This window comes from Accipiter gentilis, chromosome Z (genome assembly GCF_929443795.1).
Source record: "Accipiter gentilis chromosome Z, bAccGen1.1, whole genome shotgun sequence".
In the NCBI taxonomy this organism is placed as follows: domain Eukaryota; kingdom Metazoa; phylum Chordata; class Aves; order Accipitriformes; family Accipitridae; genus Astur; species Astur gentilis.
Window position 1 is genome coordinate 47,558,494 of NC_064919.1, and position 22,870 is coordinate 47,581,363.

Here is a 22,870-nt window from a genome sequence, read left to right on the forward strand (position 1 = left end):
AAGGCCTTCTAAAGGCGCCTGGAACAATCTTGTGACCATGAGCTATTTTCAGGTCCAATAACTAACTTCCATATAACTGAACCCTACAGGTGCCTTGCATTTGCTTTATCACTTGAATGGGTGTAGTCTTTAAGGTAGTACAGGAAGATCGCAAAGGCTTTATTCTGTAAATGCTTCTTCTCCCTTTTCTTTGATTATGTCTTATGACATACGAGCAAGATAGCCTCTAATTGACAGGGATTCAACACCCTTTGATGTCTCCTAGTGCTGTTTCAAGCACTCATTGCTCCCAAAAAGTTCAGTGCAGATTTCTGCGGATCTTATTTTCTGATGATTCCCATCATCCCTTTGGCCAAGCCTTGGAGCAGACATCTCTTATATTAGAATAGAAAACTTCACTTCATTTGGGTTGCAATTTTTGGGTAAACTGCCTGCCCATAGCTTATAAAAACAGGCTGTCCCTTTTCTAATGTTGAAATGATCTGAGGTGACAGTATATTACTAGTTATGCTTTGAAGCATTTATTGTGCCTGAGGTCCCTATGAGGGACTGAAAAAGTTAATGTCTCAAACATTGTGGCTGGGCTAGCCCTGTGTAACAAAGAAGGGGGGGGTGGAGGGGGGGACACCATCCGCAGGTGAGAAGCTGGTCATCAGCAACGGGACGGGATGGGAGGGCATGCAAGAGGATGCACAGTTCTTTGTGTGGGCACACTGGGCAGGACAGCTCGCCGTGCATGGCTGGAGGTCAAAGAACAGTCATACCTGCAGGGAGGAAGAAGTTAGTCCCAAATGACCCCAAGCCCCCCTGTAATCCCCACACCTCATCCGTTCAAGACATCAACCGCTGACCAAGTCTGGGACTAGGAGTGAATCCAGCCATCCCTGGGCTCCTCTCTGAGAAGGAGTGTAGTGAGCAAGGGGGGTCCACTCTGAACCTCCTGACTTAACGGGAGGGATCTCCTTATTGTCTTCACTGAACAGATTCCCAGACAAGCAAGGCTTGTAGTCTGTGTTTGGTGACATATGGTTATCACATGTTATAGGGTTTACTGATGTAGTTCCATGCTAACTCTTGTTGTGAGCGAATAAAAGTTGAGTTTTGTGAGTTAAAGGATCCCTGGTGTCATTACACCTTAATCCTGACCCAGGAATTGGTGAACCTGAGTCGTTGTCTTGAGAAATTGGGACGTGACATTTTAATTGGCGTCATGGACAAGATTCTCTGAGTCAAGGAGGACCCGGCAGGAATACCAACAATCCACCCAATTTATGGGCAGAGAGAGTTGGGAAGTGACTTCTCCACTATTGGCTGGGAGAAGTCCAAGCAGTGGCAAGCCATGGCTGCTCAGTAAATGCCGGAGCTTGACTGCTTTCCCCCTTCTGAAAAACTGGAGGAATATAAAGCAAGTCGTACCCTACAGGGGATGATATGGGCTCACAGTATTTGGCATGATCCTAAATCAGTGGCAGAAAGGATCATGGTATTAGCAAAAGAGCAAAAACAGAGACCGGGAAAAGGAAAGGCAATGGTATGTGGAGTGTTGGGAGCTGCTCTAATGGCAGCTCAAAAACATGGGAGTGTAAGCAAATCTGCTGAGGAAGAAAGCATAAAATATCTCCAAGACTTAGTGAGGCAGCTGCAAAATCAGTTGGTGGAAGAAAGGGCTGGAAGGGAAAGAGCAGAAACCCTGTTAGGTGTGGAACACAAGGTGAATCACCAACTTTGTACCAACCTGTGTGACGTACTAGACGAGGAGAAAATACTGTGTGAGGCGCTTAAGGACTGGAGCCAAGCTAGTGACTCCGATTCTGAAAGCGAGTCTGGTTTTCTGTCCCTAGCAAAGAGAGACAAACGAGACTCCCAAAACGCCAAATCACTTTACCCTTTAAGAAGTTTGGAAGATTATAGGAAAATCTTATCTCTTAAGGAAGGTAGAGCGGTATTGCACCCTTTGATAAAAACCAAGATAACAGATGCTGGGGAGGAACATGAAGAGACTGTGGTAAAACAGATACCGTACTCAGCCTTGGACTTGTCTAAGTTGCAGGAAAAGTTTAGTTGCTTGGCAAAGGAGACTGAGACTGAATAAATGTGAAGGTTGTTGCTGACAGGGAGCAATGGAATCAGGCTATCAGAGGATGAAGCCCAAGTATATTGGGGGCCGGGGGTTTTTCTCACAGTAGATGACCCTAGAGAACCCTGGTCGCTGACTGAAAGGGTGCCTTATTGGGCAGGAGGTTTAGACCCTCTAGAAAGAGGAGATCCAATCAGTATTGATACCCCCAATATTGATCACTTAAAGCATCCAAAAAACCACCTGTATCCAACTTATGCATCATAGATGATTTATCTGGAGGGAGTCATCCCCAATGCTATTGGTAGCCAATCCCAACTGAATGACCCTGCTTGTAAGGGGCTTGCCAGCCTCCCTAAAATTTTATGCAATTCAGTTGCAAGACCATTTAATGGACGCCCTCACTCTGCAAGCAGGAAATCCTGCCAGGCCGAGAACAGGCAGAGCCCTAACCTGGGGGAGGTTGCCCAGGAATTAATTAATGATGGAAGGAGAATGGGAGTAATTGGAGGAACTGGTGAACAACGGGCAGTGGTACAGAAAATAGAATCAAGATAACAACCACCCTGCCTGAGAAATCAGGGAGACAGGAGGAATTTGTTATGGGCCGAAGGAATTGAGAGGGGAATTCCCTGAGATTTAATGGAGGGGATGGCCACCGTGGCACTGGAGAAGCTTGTCCACGCATGGAAGGTTAAGTGGGAAATACCCTCAAAGAAGGACCACCTACTTGGGATATTACTAAGGCAGAACCTAAAGCGAGCCTGCAGAAAAACACTCCCTCAGCCCCAGAGGGAGATGTAATCAACCTGAAGTTGGGAAATGAGATGCGCTGTCCCCAGCAAGTGAGCTGGGGGATCATAGGTGGGCCTATATAAGAAGGGTCACAGAAAACAACCAAGGGGATTTAATGGTTACTTTCCCTCTCGGTCCCCTTAAAATGCCGTCACGTTCTCAGTAGGTACCGGGGCTCAAATGTCAGCACTTCGACAAGACGTTGCCGACCACAAAGGCATAGTTGCTGATAAGAAACAGATATGGGTAACCGGTGTATTTGGAACCTCTCAGCCCCAGGCAACTGCTCGAGTTAAGTGCTGGTTGCCTGGAGATGAGACTGTGACAGAAACTATAATGATATTGGGACCACTACCAACTAACATTTTGGGACTAGATTTGCTGCAGGGATGAGCCTGGATAGACTCGAGAGGAAGAGAGTGGGTGTTTGGTCTCCCCACCGTTGTCTGTGCAACTCTTACAGCCTGCACCTGAACTACCCCTTTCTAATATTGTTAACGTCAAACCTCACCTGCTCCCCTCAGGGGTAAGAGAAGGGGTCACTTCGGTGATAGCTGAATTATGGGAGCAAGGGATAGCTGTCCCCACACACTCACCTTGTAATTCCCTGGTGTGGCCAGTCCACAAACCCACCAGAAAGTGGTGATCAACCATTGACTATTGGTGTCTGAATGCCAACGTCTGGACCCCTTGACAGCTGCGGTGCCTAACATAGCTGAGCTAATTGTGACCACACAAGAACAAGCCCATCAGATTTTAGCAGCTATCGATGTAAAAGATATGTTCTCTATGGTCCCTTTGCAGGAAGCAGACAGAGACCGCTTTGCTTTTACATGGGAAGGCGTGCAATTCACTTTTACTTTTCTCCCCCAGGGATACTGGCACTCACCAACACTTGATCATTACGCATTGGCTCAAGAGCTCGCCAAACGCATTGCTGCAGAAGGGGTTAAGGTATACCAGTGTATTGATGATGTACTGATTGGTGGCCCTGATATCAAAGTAGTGGGACAGACCCAAGCAGAGGTAATTACTCACTTAGAAGAATTAGGACTCCAAATTCCAGATGAAAAGTTACAACTGCCATCTTGCGAAGCAAAGTTCCTGGGTATCTGGTGGAGGGGAGGAACAGTGTGCATTCCCCCCGAAACCTTAACTACCCTCAAATGGGTTAAAATGCCTGGAAATAAGAGGGAACTACAACATGCCCTAGGTTTGCTAGTATTCTGGCGGAAACATATTCCCAATTTCTCTATCATAGTCCGGCCCCTCTATGATTTAAGACGCAGCAGAGCTGCTTGGGACTGGACCCCCCGTTCACAAGGAAGCTCTGAAGCTGTTAATCTTAGAGGCTGGGGTATATCAGGCCTTAGGGCCAATACACCTGACAGATCCACTCTGCGTCGAGTGGGGTTTTGCAATTCATGGACTGTTCATACGTATGTTGCAATACAGACCAGAGGGTCCAACCCGACCTATCGGGTTTTACTCGTGCAGTTTCAAAGAAGCAGAGAAATGGTATTCAGTTTGGGAAAAAGGCCTCTTTGTAGTTAACCTAGCTTTGCAGGAAGCTGAAATAATCATACAATGGCGAGGAACCCATGTTAGTCCTAACTGTATTAATTGTTATTTGTGTTATTGGTTTATTGTTATTTGTAATTTTTGTCTGTTATTATAGGGAAAGATGCTTTGGGGAGCCTTTTCCCTCATCCTTTCCACTGGAGGACAGGGAAGAGATTCTCCAGATTTAGCTTGGAATTTGATTCAAGGTTTTATGCACCTCTCGCATGACACCAGTCAAGGTGTCATTTGGCCTCATTAATCTAAACATCATCAGTTTCATGAAAAGGAGTCTTGTCTCTGGCAATACTTTATGTAAACTAAATTGCTCCTGGAACAGTGCTTCCAGGGGACCTTTCATGGCTCTAAAAACTTCCTCTGACAATTCAAAGATTTATCTTCTTCCCTGAGGAGCAAATCTTGAATCTCGTGACTTATGGAAAAGCGAATGTTGGGAATGGCAAAATGGGTGAAACCCAAGTAGTGCTTGTAATTTTACTGGGGAAAAATGCTATCGGGAATCTCAAGGCATATGGAATTTTTTAAGGGACACAGGCATAAATGAAGAATGGTCCACCCAAGAAATAGATGTTCAAAGGCGATAGCACCTAGCCATAGCAAGTGTACTTGGGTCCCCTGATGGCCATCACCAACACAAATAATAACCCCATTTGAACTTGATTATCACATAGAATCTAAACTTTCATGGTGTATTGAAATCCTCCCCAAAACCAACCTGGATCAGTGGGTCTGAGAATGGCAGTGGGACAAAGAAGGTTTTGAAAGGATACCCAAAAATGATACATCTCCTCTTTTTAAGTGTACGACCCAATTAAATTGTACCAGTGGTGCAGGTAATCCACTGGAAACTTGGTTTGTCCAGGAAATAAGAACCCTCATGAGAGGTATGTGTGCCTGTTGGGGATATCCCACATCTGGTTTAGCCACCAGTCCCTACAATCCTAAAGATAAGGATGCATGTTAAAATCCCCAATACCCAGCCCCTTATGGCACCCTCTGGTGTTGTTCAGATGGCAAAATGTATTACCATCTAAATATCCAATGACATGCAGGTCTAAAGTGTGGAAGTGGTATTCCAACAATGTGTCCACACAAGGTGTTTAGTTACTTGACATCCCTACAGAGTCGAAAGTGCCGGGATGCTGATGGCCCCAAGGTGCAGTCTCAGTGCATGGTGCAAAGAGTCCGAGTACCCAATTATTATACCTGGGGCATGACAACGTCTCTGGCGATGGAAAATATATTTACCTGATATGTGACCCTCAAAAGACACCAATTTGTCAGGGAAATGAATTTACAGATTCAACAGGTTTAAAAAATGAATTTACAAAACAGATTAGCATTGGATATGTTGTTGTTAAAAGAACATGGGGTATGTGGGATGTTGAATCTAACTGACGGGGAATGTTGTATCACCATCCATAATGCTTCCACTTCAATTGAAGAAACCTGAGCCAAGATGAGAGAAGTTACAGACAAGAGTGGAGAACTTTTCCAAGCAATGCAACCAAGAGACCTGTGTAATGGAGGGTCGTTGCTGACCTCTCTCCTACTGTCCATGGGACTCACAGGGTGGGGAAAATGGCTTGTTAACATTGGACTCATGTTGTTATGTGGATTTTTGTTCTTAATGCTTGGTCCTGCAATTGTGCGGTGTATGATTACCTGCTTGCTTTCCTCTATTTCTTCTCTTTCTCTCCTGTCAGATATGTGAATATTACTACTGTGGAAGAAGAAGATCTCTACAATAACTGAGTCCAGTCAAATGCTTGATCCAGAGGGTGGTGTGAGAGACTGAAAGACTTAGTGTCTCAAATGTTGTGGTGGGGCAAGTTCTGCCTAATGACGAGGAACCACAGGTGAGAAGCCAGTCAGCAGCAATGTGACGGGATGGGAGGGCATGCAGGGGTTGTGCAGTCCATGTGCAGATGCGCTGAGCAGGGCAACTTGCCAGGCATGGCCAAAGATGAAACAATGATCGTGCCTGCAGGGAGGGAGAAGTTACTCCCCAAATGACCCCCAAGCCCAACGACCCATTTCCTGGAGGTTCTGAAAGCACAAACTGTGCATGACACCTAATGAGCTTAATGAGTTCCAGTGCCCAGCCAAAGGAGGGGCAAGGAGATGACAAAAGGACACAAACTGAAGCCGCAAGTGCGTGTGCTCTCCAGAACTGGACTCCTCAGCTGGTGGGACAAACACTGGACCCAGGGCCAGTGAAATCTTTCTCTTTTCTCTCTCTGTCTCTCTCTCTGTCCCTCTTTTTTTCCCCATAATCCCCACACCTCATCCCTTTAAGACGTAAAACAGCTGACCAAGCCTGGGAGTAGGAGTGGATCCAGCCGCCCCTGGGCTCCTCTCTGAGAAGGAGTCTAGAAAGCAAGGGGGTCTGCTCTGAACCTTGTGACTCAATGGGAACTGATCCAAAAATAAGCAAAGCCTGTAGTATATGTTTGGTGACATTCAGCTAGCATGTGTTATTGGGTTTACTGATGTAGTTCCATGCCAATTCTTGTTGTGAGTGAATAAAAGTTGAGTTTTGTGAGTTAAAGGATCCCTGGTGTCGTTTCACCTTAATCCTGACCTGGGAATTGGTGGACTTGAGTCATCATTCTGAGAAATTGTGACATGACAGGGCCATATACTAAATATTTACTTCATTTAAATTATAAAGAATGGAGCCTCATCTATGAAGAGGCCTTACATAGACAGCTGGCAAGGAGAAAGCTCTTCAGGGTATAATACAGTAAAACTGCTGTGCCCTCCAGAATACTCAGCAATACACTTAATCACAAAATAAATAAAATCCCAAAGATATGAACAAATTCTGAAAGCTTGAGGTATAATAAAAGGGAACAAATAATCAGTCATGAATCAGCCATATGGATAATATCATGATAAGTGGTAGTATTTGAGGAATTTAGCAACAACACATTGAAGTAGGCAATTTTGAAAGTTTGGAAATATGCTAAAGGAGTATATTCTACTTGAAGGTCACTGTCAATTTACTGTCCCCTTTTTTACACACTGTAGATAATTTTGCTTCACTCTTCCCCTTCACTAGTGAATCAGTCACTTTTCATACTGTTTTTACAGTTTTTTGAGACATAAGCAAGAGATAAGCAATAAGGCTGATAGTGGTTCTTTATATATGACTGTTGAATAAACCAAAACTGTATATTTTTCTGAAAAGCTGTAACAGTTTAAAGACAACTTGAGAAAACCTCTTTTGTATTATGGATTATAATATACATTCAGACTATGACATGAACACCCTAGGACTTTTAACGACCACAGTGATGGAAAATAAAATGCATTTTCCAGGTACAAGTCAGAAGGACTATTTGTGTACCAAGTATAAAGCACCTTACTTTAAAATTAGATTGAAGAATTTATCTGTGTAAAATACCTGGCTTCATAATGCTTTGGCTTTTTCTTCTCAGAGCAGCCTTGAACAGAATGTGATAGTTACTGAAGCCAATGAATTCAGAAAGAGTATCTTGCACTTGTACACCCAACTGGGATTTTTCATGTTTTTCATACAGATGTACAGGGGACTCTCTAGCAAAACTTACACATCAGGAACTTCTCACGAGGAATAAAAAGGATAAATTAAATATGCCAGCTGCACTTGTAGTTTTACCCTGATAGGCCTTTAGTAGGTTACAGGAGCCAGCACATGTGAACAGTGGGAAAGGGAGCACAGGGAGCCTGGAGGAGGCTGAGTTGATTTACCTTACTTTTCACTCCTCCTCAGCTACCTCCATACATGGGATTTTGAGGGGCTGACTTGTTGGCAGCATCCAGATTGTTTGTAGCTGCTGGAACCAAGAGTGGATATTTGGGACTCCTGGTGACAACCACAGGCATTACCATTGTCTCCGTGTGGCTGTGAGGTACAAAGGCATTTTTGAGGCAAGAGATAAGGAATAAGGTCTTGCTGAAAATTACTTCCCTTTGGCCTCACCAAAAGCTCCTGTAACACAAGCATTTTCTTTCTGAATATCTTTTGTGTTAACCTTATTAGAAAGGACATTTCATTGTCACTTTTATTTCTTTGACTTCCCATTTTCCAGGCCTTTCTTTTCAGACCTGAATTACTTCCCTCAGAATCTCTGCCAGCTCACTGCCAAAGTGCACCAAATGGCTCCACTGCTGGTTTTATAGATTAATTTACCTGCTTGTGAGATCTACACAGTGGTGGGGCAATTCAATGCTACCTTGCTGCTCCCTATCTAAGACCTAGCAGCAGATGGAGATAGGACATTGTCAGTCCACCCAAATGAGCTTTGCTAACAGCAACTCTGCAGAGTCCCAACCTGCGGTTCAGATTAATCTACACAGGGGAAAAAGGTTAAAAGAGACATTCTGGACTGTGTGTCTTCTAGCAGTGCTGATAGCTTCACCTCCATTTTGTCTTTCCACTACAACACAGTTTCTGCGGTGTCTGAGGGAGAGGGACGTGAGCGAGTTTAAAGCCCAATTTAGAGAAGGCAGCAGTGGCATGCGGTTTGCAAGGTTGAAAGAAGCGCAGGACTTGGCAGGGTCAGTGCCCGTTCCATCTGTTGGTGAGGTAGGCGAAGCCCCTTGCCAAAGACACTTGCAGGGAGCACGGACAGTAGGAATGCTTGCTCTACGGAATGTGGAAAAAACCTAAACAACACTATCATTAATCAGGTGACTGTAATTTTTTTTTTTTTTTTCCTTGATGGGGATTTTTTTGTCACTTCAGCACCAAGCCAAATGGTGCCCTCACTGGTGGGCTGGTTCCTGGAGTCAAGTACTTCGAGCACTGCGTGCGATGCCATAGAAGCCAGTCATGGCATCAGCCCAGCTGTCTGGCAAAACCAGGCGAGAATTAGGCTCAGCTCCAAGTTTTTTAATCCATAGCCTCCTGCCTGCAATTTCAGTTTTTAAATTAATGACTTGACACCAGTATCCTTCATGATAGCTTTGCTTTTGAATTTCAGCAAGTGGGAAGAACCTCAGCTGAGGTACTTCCACTGGTAGCCCCAAGGAGTCCAAGAGAGAGCGAAAGGAGATACTCCCAGTGAAGGATCCCCAGAGGATCACAAACTCCCTCCTGCTAGTGATCTACGGCATCCAGCAGATCATTTGCGCATGGGGGCTTTCAGAATGCACCACTAGTCTTATTTTTTCAAGGTGAAGCTCCTGACAGACATCAGGCATGATCTTTTACCATTTCTTCTTTGAAGTGCATGAATGCAAAAAGTACATCACACCGTAGCACACCTGCTATTTGAGCACTTTGGAGCTATTTACGTCTTAGGCCTCCCCACACTTCCTGGCAGGACTGGAAGTGCTCCTTTAAACACTGTTTGAAAGAGAAGTGCCAGTTAAACTGACTTTTCTCTTCTTCTTCTTTTTCATTTTAAAGTGGCCACTAACCATCTGTGATCCCTTTTCAAGCGTCAGTCTCGTGATAACTTGTGATACCCACACCTTGCTGATCAGCGAAATGTAATGTAAGTCTGAAGGAGTCAGTGTCTTCTCCAAAGCTCAGTGAATACATAAAAACAAAACCAAAAACCCAAGTCAGCCTAACTTAATCCAAATCAGTGAGGAAATCATCCAGGTGGGGGCCTGCATGCAGACCACAGGAGCAAATATAAAAATAAAAAAGTCAACAGTTTTTACTGAAATATGAAGCAATTGAAATATATGAGTTAGCAGACCCAACACAAAAGAAGCTGTCATAGAAGAAGTCAGGGATATTTGTGGGGTTTAATGATGAGTAGAGTTGGATAATAAAGCCTTGAGGTAAACTGGAATAGTCTTCATGTCCTCTGAGAGAGAGAAGGAACAGACTAAATGAAAACCAATGGTCTGTCTAGACTTGTGTTTATGCTAATATTTGCATTCATTCAAATTATAAGAGCTATTAATGTATCTGAAGTCTGTTATAACACGTTTTTTAAGGTGATGGTGAAGTACAGAGATAAATCAATTTCTAAATGTTAAGTGTGTTACCCTGTATGGTGAAAATGGACCATCCTCCTTGTCAAAGTAAATTAGCCCAGGATGAGGCCTGCTTGTTTAGATCAAGTTCAGATATGTCTGTTATGTTCAATATAGAAAGGTGCTTTTATACCCTCCATTTGGAAAACCTTCACTTAATGGGGGAATATGCATAAACACGAGTCACCAAATGGTAGATGGCAGCGACAAATGAGATGTAAGGTCCAATAGATTTGAAGGATGATGTATTTCATGCACAGTTTCTCTCCACTGACATTTTTTCCTCTTGCAAAGCATGATTGCTGGGTCAGGTTTAAGGATGACTGTCATTTGGAGAGGTGAAAAGAGTGGGTGGTACAAGTGAGTGAAAGGTGTCAGTGGATGGCTAGTTGAGAAATGTTCTGGCATTAGCATATGAACCAAGTTAAGGTGAAAGGCAGCCTTATGGCTTTTGCTAAAGAAATGGGATCTTTGATTACTTTGGTGAGGAAATTCCATCTGTGCTCAAAATATGTACACAGGTATACAAATGTATGTTCACATATCAACATTTTTTCACAAGGAAGATGGGAGGAAGAGAAGATCCTAGATCTACATTTTTGTGCCTCAGGAAAGTTACAGAAGACAGACGTGCTTTCAAACCAGTATAGACAAATTTGAAGTATTGACACCACAGTTCCTTTATAAAAATTTTAGTCTTGCTGTAAAGGTGTAGCCAACTATTACAGTTATGTGTACTCTCTTCATTTTCCTTAGCTTAATTTTAGCTGAAGGTAGCCTGCTATTTCAGACCTCTCTTGTGATTTTTTTTGTTGTCATGGTTTCACAATGTGTCACCATAAGAATAATTTGAAGAGTGAAGAAGGAAAGAAGCACTTTTTTTTTTTAGATTGACTTCTATTAAAATGAAGTTTGTTTGTATTGATGTATAGTATTATTTCATTATATTGATCTACATTGAAAATAATATGTTTCATAGATAATTAACACATAGCAAGACTCTGGTATTTATAAACTGTTTGCATCTTAACTGTTACAATGTAACTAATGACTTGAAAAGGGAAATGGTGTTTGAAATCAGAACTTCTGGTATCAAGAGACCTTCCTGAGTAAAGGCTGCTGTGAAAACGGTATGTGCAGAAATGAATTTCGCCAGCAGTTTCTGAAGCAAACTGGTAGGTAGGAGTTGAAACAGTTAACCTATTAAAAGTTTTTTTCTATATGCAATATGATCGCACAATAAGTATCAATACTAAGACTGAATACTGTGGTTCGTATGTAGTATATCACAAAAATGCCATGGATTCTTTGCTGCAGTTACAACATTGGAGTCTTAGTAAAAATTATGCCTACTACTCACTAATCTAAGCACTTTCCATCTACTGTTTTTGTGGAATTTAGAAACTGAAATCAAAAAAACTATATATACATGTATATATGTTCTTATATTACTGGAAAACATAGGAATACAAAGATCACTCAAACTGGAATAAAAAATTTCCACACAGACTGAATTTATTTCCTTGGAGTGCATGACCAATGACTTGTGGAAGCTAAAAGCCAGACCAGAGAGCTGCGCCCCAGATGACTCCTCCACAGAATGCTTGTGCAATAGTGCGTTAACCAATTTGCATTTTGTTAAATGTATGCACACTGAGTATTCCTTGGGTTTTGGGTCCCTAGTAGGACCTGTGGTGTGCTGAGCAATGCAGAACACTGCCACCGAAAAGGAATTTTGTGCTGAATGTTAGCAGGGCTATGTAAAATGTGATGTATATCATTAAGTGCTCTGTGTAAAAAGGCCTCAGGTTTTTCAAAGCAGGATCAAAATTAATCATTATTTTTCTCAGCTTCAGTCTTTAGCTTCACTGTGTTAATAACCTATGTATACAGCATGAGAAGTATTGCTTTATTTCCTAGGAAAACTGAGAAAACTACAAAATAATGGAATTAAAGCACTAATATCTAGGTTCTTTGTCCAGAAACAAAATATCAAATTCTATACATCAAATATCAATATCAAAATCCCATTCATTCCAATGTGAAATAAACAGACTGTAGACTCCCTGAGGATAGGGATGCCAGCTATGGCAATGTTGACTGTCAAAAAACTATTAATTGCTGGCACTCTGATGATCAACACCTGTAGGACCAAATAGCTTTGTTTCCTTCCTTTCCATTGCCTTTGGTCATTAATAATCTGCTTTAGTATAAATAACAAGCTCTTTCACAACATGTGACATGACTTAAACTCTTCAGAATGAAGGTCACAGCAGCCAGGTGCTAAACACAAAAGCCCAGATGAAATCCTGTCCTCCTACAGATTCATAGAAATGCAAACAAGAACAATAACAAATCACTCCTGTTTTATGCCACAGCATACTGCTTAGCACATTTAACTACCACATACCACATTCAAACACAGTTACCTTCTTTGTCCAAGTGGGGGCATACTCCTTATTCCTACTATTGAACCTTTGGCTCTACAGAAGAAACAGGCAAAAACCATATTCACTGGTCCAGAAAATAACAAAGGGAGAGAAAAAGAAGTATGACAGTATCTTGCAAATTAGTTACCATACAGGAAGGTGTAAGGAAGGCTCAACTTCACTGACCTAGCCAGACTCCCAGAAACACTCAGCGTAAAGTAGCTTTTATCCTTCACAAAAGGGACAGATCAGGCTTGAGATCTTCTGACAAGCAGGTCCCTTGGCCTGTTCCCTGCAGTGGTAAAGCAGGTTTCTCATGCTGTGTGATTACTCTCCTTTGGGATAGTGAGTCCATCTTACATTCAGTGTGACATAAAAGACGTAAATTATTCAGTAGGCTTCTCCTCATCCCCTCCTTTGCCCTCCAGGTTTAAGGGAAAATATGCTTTGTGTTTCTGCTTGCCTTATGGAAACCTCTGCTTAGAGACGGATGGAGATGCATACCTTCCTTTCTCTCTCCTCGATGTCCAGTGTCATCAACGCGTTGTTCACCGCTACTTTCTACTAGCTCCCCCAGGTGATCTGACAGTTTCACCCATGTGCTGGTAAATTCGCAGTGATTAGTACTGTTAGCAGTGAGAGCAAAGGACTCGCATTTCCCCAGTTCATTTCCCAGTTCCTCAATATGACTCAGTGCAGCCAGCTTTGCCCTACTGTGTACCAGTAAGCATTTTAAGTCTTCACTCCTGTTTTTCACAGGTGGTGGCATTCACTTCATTAATGCAGGCTTGTTCTCTTTCTCACACAAGATTTGGGCTGTTATAATTGAAGACCTACTGCTGACTGAGAAAACCCCAAGTCTTGGAAGACAGAAAGGGAATTAATTGGTCTATTTATATCTCATGTTGTTGCCTTTCCACCTCCATTCTAGTTCCCTAAGAAACTACTTCGCACTTCTGCCACCCACTCTTCTCTCCGATTCCTCAATTAGAGCAGTAGTTGCAGTTTTCCCTGTAAGATGGTGCAACCACAGATGGAACAGCTGGAAGCATATTTTAATTTCTGCATTAATTCAAGTCAAGCACTGCTAAACTGAATAGGCTGTGTTTGCTGGGACTGTAGGAACCAATAAATCTATTCCTTTTTTCCTTTTTGAAAGCTTTTACATTTCCAGTGGAACTGAAAAGGCTTCAGAAAGTAAAGAATAAAGCTGTCATGGGATAGGATGAACCACACCGAAGCAAGGTTTTCAACTTCCCTGAAAAGAGGTAAACTTGTTTGTGCAAGGGTGTGTAGGAGGGAGCCTCTGCTCCCTTAAGGGTATCTTAATAAGTAAAGGGGGAAGCCATAAACAAGAACACACAGAGGCACAAACCCAACAGATGAACAAAGGCAAGAAACAGACCTCATCTGTCACACTGATTGCTGGGTTATTAAGAAACCACAGGCAAATTGGAAAGTTGCCACTGGCAGGGATACAAACCTGAGGGTCTGGCATGCCCAAGGGGTTCGGTGGTGTTGGGCCGACTGAAAAAGGAATGTGCAGGAGTGGGGACAGGGAGGAACAAAGCAGGGGTAGGCAGCAAGGGGTAAAAAAGGGGCCAGTCACCTGCAGAATGGGGCCAGACAGTACATTGTACAGACAGCAGTTATGCACAGAGAGGAAGGTTCCTATTTCCTTTTTCCTCAGAAAAAGCCATATTGCCCTTCAGTAGTGAAGCCACCCCAACAAGGAAAGAAATTAAGGTCAACAGATTACTGTGGCTACTGAATTTTCATGGCTCCACTGATTGTTTGCAGCTCTGATAAATCTCCCTGGCTGAAAACACAGTCATCTGCTATACAGCTAAACATGCATACACAGATATGCTAACCTGAAGTGACACTATACAACTGGGATGCCTTGAAGTTTTACTTTGCTTTTATGCCTGTACATGTTTAATTAAAGATATATGCTTTTAGCTGTAGGCTGGATAATGATAATAAATGGCTGGACTGATCTTTCTCTTCCTGCCTTCTATTTGACTCCACCTGGTAGTCACCGATTGCCATGGAAACCACTAAGTGCACTTTCGATGAGGTCACTTTTTCCAATCATATGGAGGTGCCAGGCAGATTAATAATTCTGTTTAAACAAGCAGGCTTATATGGAGAAAGAAAGCAAGACCTTTGAAAGCCCATGGGTTCTGCAGCTAAACACCTTTGTTAGCCCACCTTCCCTTTTGAGCTGTAAGCCACCAGAAAATGTTACTTTGGCAAAAGAAATACTGATACTACAGGGTATGTCAGAGTTCAGGATATATGCAAGAAAAATAAAAAAATCTGTCCCACAATAAAAAACTTCCCTTGCAAGTGCTCCACTTCAAATATTGAAACACGCTTGCCCTCAAAAGCCTGTCTTCTTCCCCTAGACACTGCCTTCCTAGCTTGTCAACATGTCTGCACATCAGTTACATCTCATGTAGGTAATGGCAAGACTGAATGAAAAAACTGCTTCTGTTGTGCTTTTTTTCACGCTGTGCTCCACCAGCTTACCCTCTCTACTGAGATATTTCTTGACATAACATTTCCACTTCCTTTCTTTTTTTACTTCTTTACCAGATACTGCAGAAAGTTCTTAAAGGTGTTCAATTACAAAGGAAGTGGTAAATCCATGGCTTGCTTTTCGAAGGTGTAGCAACCCCAGACAGACTGCAGGGCAACAGCCAGATGCTCCATACTTCTGAAAAACCAGACAATGCCACCACTGCCTTCTGGCATCCAGCAAAGGACTTCTATAAGTCTTCATATTCTTTTTAGTAGCTGGAGAACATTTATATTTATTGGAAATGGAAAACAGTGGAAGATTTGAAGCCCTATACCAGAGAACAAATCAATATTACAAAGTGCAAGCTGAAAAGAATGACCATGCAGACACATCATGTATTTCATTTCTTTTCATATGTGTTGTTAGCTCATTACTTTGCATGTGTTATCTGATGAACAAGATACCAGGATGACAAGACAATCCAAGAAACATTTAAGTAAACTTGAGAGTTATTTGACCTACAATTCCAGTCATGCCCTGTAAAATATCTAAAATACACAACTAACTTTATTTGAAGAATTTTTATATATGCTGCTATACTGAAATATCCTAATGTAACCATTGCTTAGATAAACAAGCCCAACCACACCTTGTTAATAATTTAATATTCTTTTATATTAATATTTAATAATTTAATAAATTATTAATTTTTATTTAAATTTTATGAACCTCAGAATTATTTGGGTAACAGCCTGGAATGAAAGCTCGAGAGAGAGCTATTGATTGCCCTGATATACAAGGACTTGAAGCAAATTTCCTGCAGCATTAACTCAAGTCTATGAAAGACACCTTAACATATAAGTCAGTTTTGATAAATGATGAACAATTTTTGATAAAAGAAACCACAGAACTACACATGAAGTAGGGTGCTATTTGAGGAGCTTAACTGCAGATCTAAAACCTCAACATTGTGGATCCAGGTGTTAATGCATATGTATCTGCATAATTAGAAAGTTTACAAAAACAGTACATCTTTTCATCCAGTTCAGATTAGGGGCCACCTGAGGATTCTTCTTCAGGTAGCCTCATAAAATTTATACAGCAAAATTTATGTTCTAAAGGCAACCAACTGGGATCAAAGTACCATGCTTCTGTATCACATCTATCTTTAACATGAATCAAGCAAAGTATATTTTTTGAACGTAACAGGGCAGTTACCTGCTTTTAAGATCCGTAAAATGTTTTCCCTTCAATTACAACAGCACAGAAATTGTATGGACCCTGGAAAGACTGGCATAAGCTATTCCAGTTGATTCCTGTTTTTAAAAAAGGCAAGCATGCCACTGAACATCATGATGGAACTTAAAGAAGTTACAGAAACATGAGCATCATTCAGCTGTCCAAGTTCTGCAGCTCTAGACAGTACAGCAAGATGTCCATCGCCAGAATGAAACTTCTTATATGGAAGAGCTGCTGTTCATCTCCATCCTTTCATAAACTAAGCTTGAACAAAAGATGTAGGAATGCATTTGAAAAAGTCTTAACTGTTGATGTTTAAACAGACCAAAAATAATTTTGCTGCCATCACCTACATTCACAAGAGAAGACACAGTTCCTGTTAAAAGAAGCTTATCATGGAAAAGAGATTAGCAATAATTAGGAAGAGTATCTGTTGGTAAACAATGAAATTGAAGTCCAGGGTAAATATGTTGTCAGAGAAAACAAGAGGTTTTTAGGAGATGAAAAGTTTATTTAAAAACTGCCAACATTTAACAAAAACAATTTTACACTATTTTCCGTTTTCTACAGAAATACAATAACTTACAGCTGTGCTTAGTCCATTCTGTCACTAATACATATAAAAACAAGTCTGCTGATAAATAAGTGAAAAACAAAAATCCATTTACCAACCACCACCACTAAAATTGTACCTGTAAATTTTGGAAGACATCTGCATAGAACGGTTAGGACTGTAGGGGTGCTTCTTTTTTTTTTTTTCTTTTTTTTCTGGTACTACTAGGATATGTAAAAATTTAATTAACATGCAATACAAAATATTTAAGATAAACAAGGTAAAATTCAGTGTGTACAACTCGAAAGCAGTGCTAGGATGCCCTCCTATGTTCCTAACTAGACATCAGAAAACGGAACTTTTTATATGGCAGAATTTCAACTTCCCTTCACAGCAAAACTAGATTTATAACCATGAAAATCTATATTTGGCTAGGTTACATTGAAGATGGATTAAAGGTGTGGAGAAAATTACCTAGTACTAGATAACAACACATAAATGTAGAACATCTCAAATCAAAATTAAGTAGATGCATTTTAAAAAGGAAATTAGCTGTTACCTAGTTATAAGCATTTGTGAGATGACAGGGTGACAAACATGCAGTTTATTCTTGCACCATAAATGTATATAGCGCGCTTGGAGAACTGCAACACTTAAGCCATTCACTATTTATTAAGACTTTCTCCCCTCAGTATTGCATCAACTATGACATGGCACTTAAAAGCTTGCCATCTGTCTCTAAATACCTTGCATAAAACTCAGGCATTGACCTATATGCTATTGATATGCAATACATCCAAAACTAATATATTGTATGAAACTTTTTTCGACTAGAAAAGGGGGAAAAGAGTGGGGGGTGGGGATGTGGGGGTGGGGAGAGAAGGGAGAGGAAGAGGGGAAGGGAAAAGAGGGGCGGAAGAGAGGAAAAAAGGAAGCCGCCTTAGCTATTGATACCTCATAGTACCCATGTTTCTCTCTAGCTGCCCTTTTAAACCTGTATTATTCTACACCCTTAACAGTTTCTCCTCAGTCACAGTGCTAATGAATAGACACTACCCTAACTGCTTTTTTCCTTGAAGCCATAAATATGACCATTTGCAAAAGACAAAGAAGTCACAATGCATCACACTAAATATGTCAAAGCTACCATGTAGTGGCTGATACCCTCTCCGCAGCATGGCCTGATCCTATGTCAGTGAAGTCTGTGGGAATTTTGTCACTCATTTCAACAGATGTAAAAATCAAGCACTCAGATCGGAAACAAACTAACAACTAGATCTTGCAAATTATTCCTGCACAAGGACCCTGGAGGGTTTATTACTTGCTCATACTAAGCTTTCTGATTTAATGAACTCCCAAATGAAGTAAACCAAGATTGTACATATCTACTCACGGCTTCCTTACATATTCTTTCTGCCTTCTGTCTTAGAAGCTAGTAAGAGAAAATGAAAAAAAAAAACCCCAAAAAACCCAAAACCCAAAAACCTGCATGAGCAGAACATGTCCTTGCTTCTTTTAAGTCTTGCATTCAAGATGAACAATATTTTCAGTAATGCCCTGTGATTGCAGGTGCTCATTTTAGAACAGTTGGAATGAATCACATTGTCTAGGAGAGAGAAAAGGTGCTAGCATTTTCCAATAAATCTGAGCCCTTTAAGGAGAGCTCTCAAATCCAATAATTCAAAATCAGAAGGCATTCAAAATTATGAGTAACTTTGAAAATCTTTTTTAAATGTGATTCATTTTTTTAAAAAGAACGTGAGAAAAGTATTGAAAATAAAGTACCAAAAAGACTACTTGGTTTTTGTATTCAAATATCAATTTCAGTTGCTAGTTTCTGTCTGATGTACTTTCCCCAGTCTCCTGTGACGCTGAAGCACTTCATACAAAATATGCCTGTGTGTTCCTTCCTGGAAGACCCCTGAAAGGTATACCCCAGGTAGGACACTGGCTGAGCACTTCCCAGTTCTCCCAGCTTGCAAGACCTTACAAACTCTTCCACCATCTCAAACACTCCCTTACAAGCACCTGGAATAAACACCACCGCTAATAATTTGGTTTGTGTATGCACACATTTGCCCAAGTAACATGAAAGTAGGGCAAACTAAACCAGAGAGGGGAAGCAAGATATCTCACTGCTTTCAGCAAAAACCCTGACATTGGCAATGATCCTGCTAGATTCAGACTTAGGACAGGTCGTCTTCCATGGAAGAGTTCTGTTCGCAGATCACCACTGTTATATAAAAATAGCTGTATGTGGGAGATTTTTGCCCTTTTCACAGGACATTACATAACTATAGTTCTGCCATCCATCCATCCATCCATCCATCCATGTATACGTGCACACTTGTTATGGGAGCATAAATACAGATAATTCATTCACAGATAAGCTACTAATGAAAAAGAAAACAATCCCCTTCTGAAAAGAATTCATCCTATGACAAATTAAGACCAGTGAAAAACAAACTTAATGCTTTACACTGACTATCCTGTAGAACACTGGTCACCAGATTATTTTCCAGTGTCTTAATGTCCTATCATCATTTTATTATTTCTGCTACAAAATTTACCATTTATCTAATTTATCTGCATTGGAAATCTACATAAAATTTACAATGGTCACAACTGTGTATCTGAGAATTTTTCACAGAAAAAATATTGCAAAATATTATGTTTAAAACTGACTGTATTTCCCTCTAATAAGAAAGCTGTGACAATTAAATATTTTTTCATGTATCATGATAAAATAAACATTTTGTCCTACACAGAATAGTGCTTTAATGGACGTGACTGTGTTACAAAATCAGTGTTTAATGGCTAACTTGAATACTGTAGTGGTGTCACTACATTGGATCTTAATGCTACTTAAAACCATTTAAGACAGATATTCCTATTATATGAAATTAAAGATGACATTCCCAAGCACGCTTTTCAAGATGACTACCCAGTTTTAAATGTAGCCACTTCAAAAAAGAAAAACTGGAACAAAAGGGAATGAACACAGTAGGTATAAATATATTTCGTCTTGTAAAAACAAGTTCTGGTACCTTGTATCATTTATGTGATTTTTCACTAACAGGTAATATACTCTGTTAAAAAAACCCATTATTCTATTAATTCTATGCAGCCATCCAGGAAATCTTACTGTATTAATAACATACCAATTTCATAACTTTATATACAATGAACATACAGGAATACCTCATCCAAGAAAAGCTCTTTGTTTTATCATAATTATATTCTGTTCAGAAAGTGTCCTGTGAAGAAAATATGCACTTCACTGTGGGTTCTCCCCACCTCCATCTATACAGTAGGATTAACAGCAGGTTCCAGATGGTGCAGACAAAGATGCTTAATAAACTAGACTTCAGTTAAGAGTTCTGGTCTTCAGAATAGTTGTATTGTACACAACCACCTGCCAGCTATCAATGACTAAAAGCTTTTGCAATTCTAGTACTCAGACTCCTAACAAAAGTTTTTTAAAAAAATAAATCTAAGATACACAGTGCATCAACACAGATACTGTAAAAAGCTTCCCCATCATTACAACTGTCCTGGTTTCAGCTGGAATGGAGTTAATTCTCCTTCTAGTAGCTGGTATAGTGTTATGTTTTGGATTTAGTATGAGAATAATGTTGGTAACACACTGATGTTTTCAGTTGTTGCTACTAAGTAGTGTTTATACTAAGTCAAGATTTTTCAGCTTCTCATGCCCAGCCAGCAAGAAGGCTGGAGGGACACAAGAAGGTGGCACAGGACACAGTCAGGGCAGCTGACCCAAACTGGCCAGCGGGGTGTTCCATACCATGGGACGTCATGCCCAGTATATAAACTGGGGGGAGTTGGCCAGGGGACACAAATTGCTGCTCGGGAACTAACTGGGCATCAGTCGGCGGGTGGTGAGCAATTGCACTGTGCATCACTTGTTTTGTATATTCCAATCCTTTTATTAGTATTGTCATTTTATTATTGTTATAATTATTAGTTTCTTCCTTTCTGTTCTATTAAACCGTTCTTATCTCAACCCACGAGTTTTATTTTTTTTTCTGATTCTCTCCCCCATCCCACTGGGTGGCGGGGAGTGAGTGAGCGGCTGCGTGGTGCTTAGTTACCAGCTGGGGTTAAACCACAACAACAATAACATATGTCTTTGTGAGATACTACTGAATATCCTACTGAATAGTAGTATGGAACCCAGAGAAGAAACCCAGAAACTGTCAGGAGCTTTCTGCAAGACTGCAACAGCAATTTAAGATACAGAATAACAATATGATGCAGATGACATGGTAAGGTCTAGTGTGAATCATTAGGAACAGCATTAGCTTGTGGGTAGATATAAAATGCTACGCTAGACAAAAAAAATTAAAAGCCAGTTATTATGTGTTTAGTATTTATGGGTTTTTCTTAAAATCAATAATTATAAACTGTAAAAATGTACCCTAATTCACTACAATAGACTATGCCCTGAGAAGTAACATTACACACTAAGTAAAAGCCACTAGAAAGTGTCAGGTCTATAATTCAAAGGCATAAACTGTCTACAAGGAATTTCTTGGAAGCACATATTTCCTCCATTTTTCAGCAATACATTGCCTCTTCAGAGGAAAAGACTAACGAAAGTTTATGCTAATTCTAGTTTTCCCAACTTTAACTACAAGATGGGGTTTTTTTGCTTTTCTCCTTTAAACTCTCCTGGGGAAACTAGATGGCTTCATAGATAAAGCTCTTGCATTTCACCTCTGAAAGAGGATGTAGGCCTAGCATGAGGTTCTGAATAAATTGAGCCTGATGAACTCCACTTCAGGACATCAATCAGAGCACTTTTTGGGAGGTAGTCAGAGTTAGTTACCTAATCATGAAAAGAGGCCACCTCACCAATGCTTTGCTACATTCTTCTTTGCTGGCTGGAAGAACACAGAAGAGGTTGGGAAGTAAACACACCTCAGCACATAGAGAAAAAAAAGAAGGAAAACTATCTTAGACAGGGACACTGAACTTCCTCTGAAACTAACTTGAATGTTAAGTGCATTTGAGAATAGGTGAGTTACCCTCTTTCCTTTATATCTGACATTAATAAAACAGTAAGATCTAATTGTAAAGACCCCTCATCACCAAATGAGTACAGGACAAACATGCATTTAAAAGTCACATCTACACTTCACTGCTTTTTCCAAAATTGCTCTAGAAGATACAGCTCAGGAGTTGAGGGATTTTTCCCCATGCTGTAAGTGCAACATTTCACTTCCTATTAAATTAAAAAAACTAGGGAACATTCTTTTCTCACAGAAGGCAAAACAAAACTAAGCAACCAACCTTGTCCAAAAATTCAATCATCAAGTCTCTGAAGACTCACCATTTCAATTATTCTCTGGTAGTCACATCTTGTGCATTCTATTATATGTTATTCTGAAAAAGTATGCTTGTTAAGTCCAGCTATGCAGACGAGCCTTTCCAAACCCCTTTGTTTCTGGTCATCAATATTATACAGTACTGTTTTAAAAATTCCTTAATTATCTACTTCAGAAAAAACTCACTCCTGTTCATAAAGACTAGCTACACATTCTTATTAAGCAGCACTAACACAAAACTGGAAATGCCAGGTATTTTGATTGTAAGACTGAATCTAAGCTTTCTCACTATATTACCACTCTGCTTGTCTTAAAACAAGTTCTATATAAGGTAATTAATCA

At 40.7% G+C, this 22,870-nt stretch overlaps 1 pseudogene; it reads left to right on the top strand.

Annotated features, from left to right (window-relative positions):
* Positions 1-1,354: 1,354 nt before the first annotated feature.
* On the top strand, positions 1,355-2,555 carry LOC126036214 (uncharacterized; annotated as a pseudogene).
* The last annotated feature ends 20,315 nt before the right edge of the window (positions 2,556-22,870 follow it).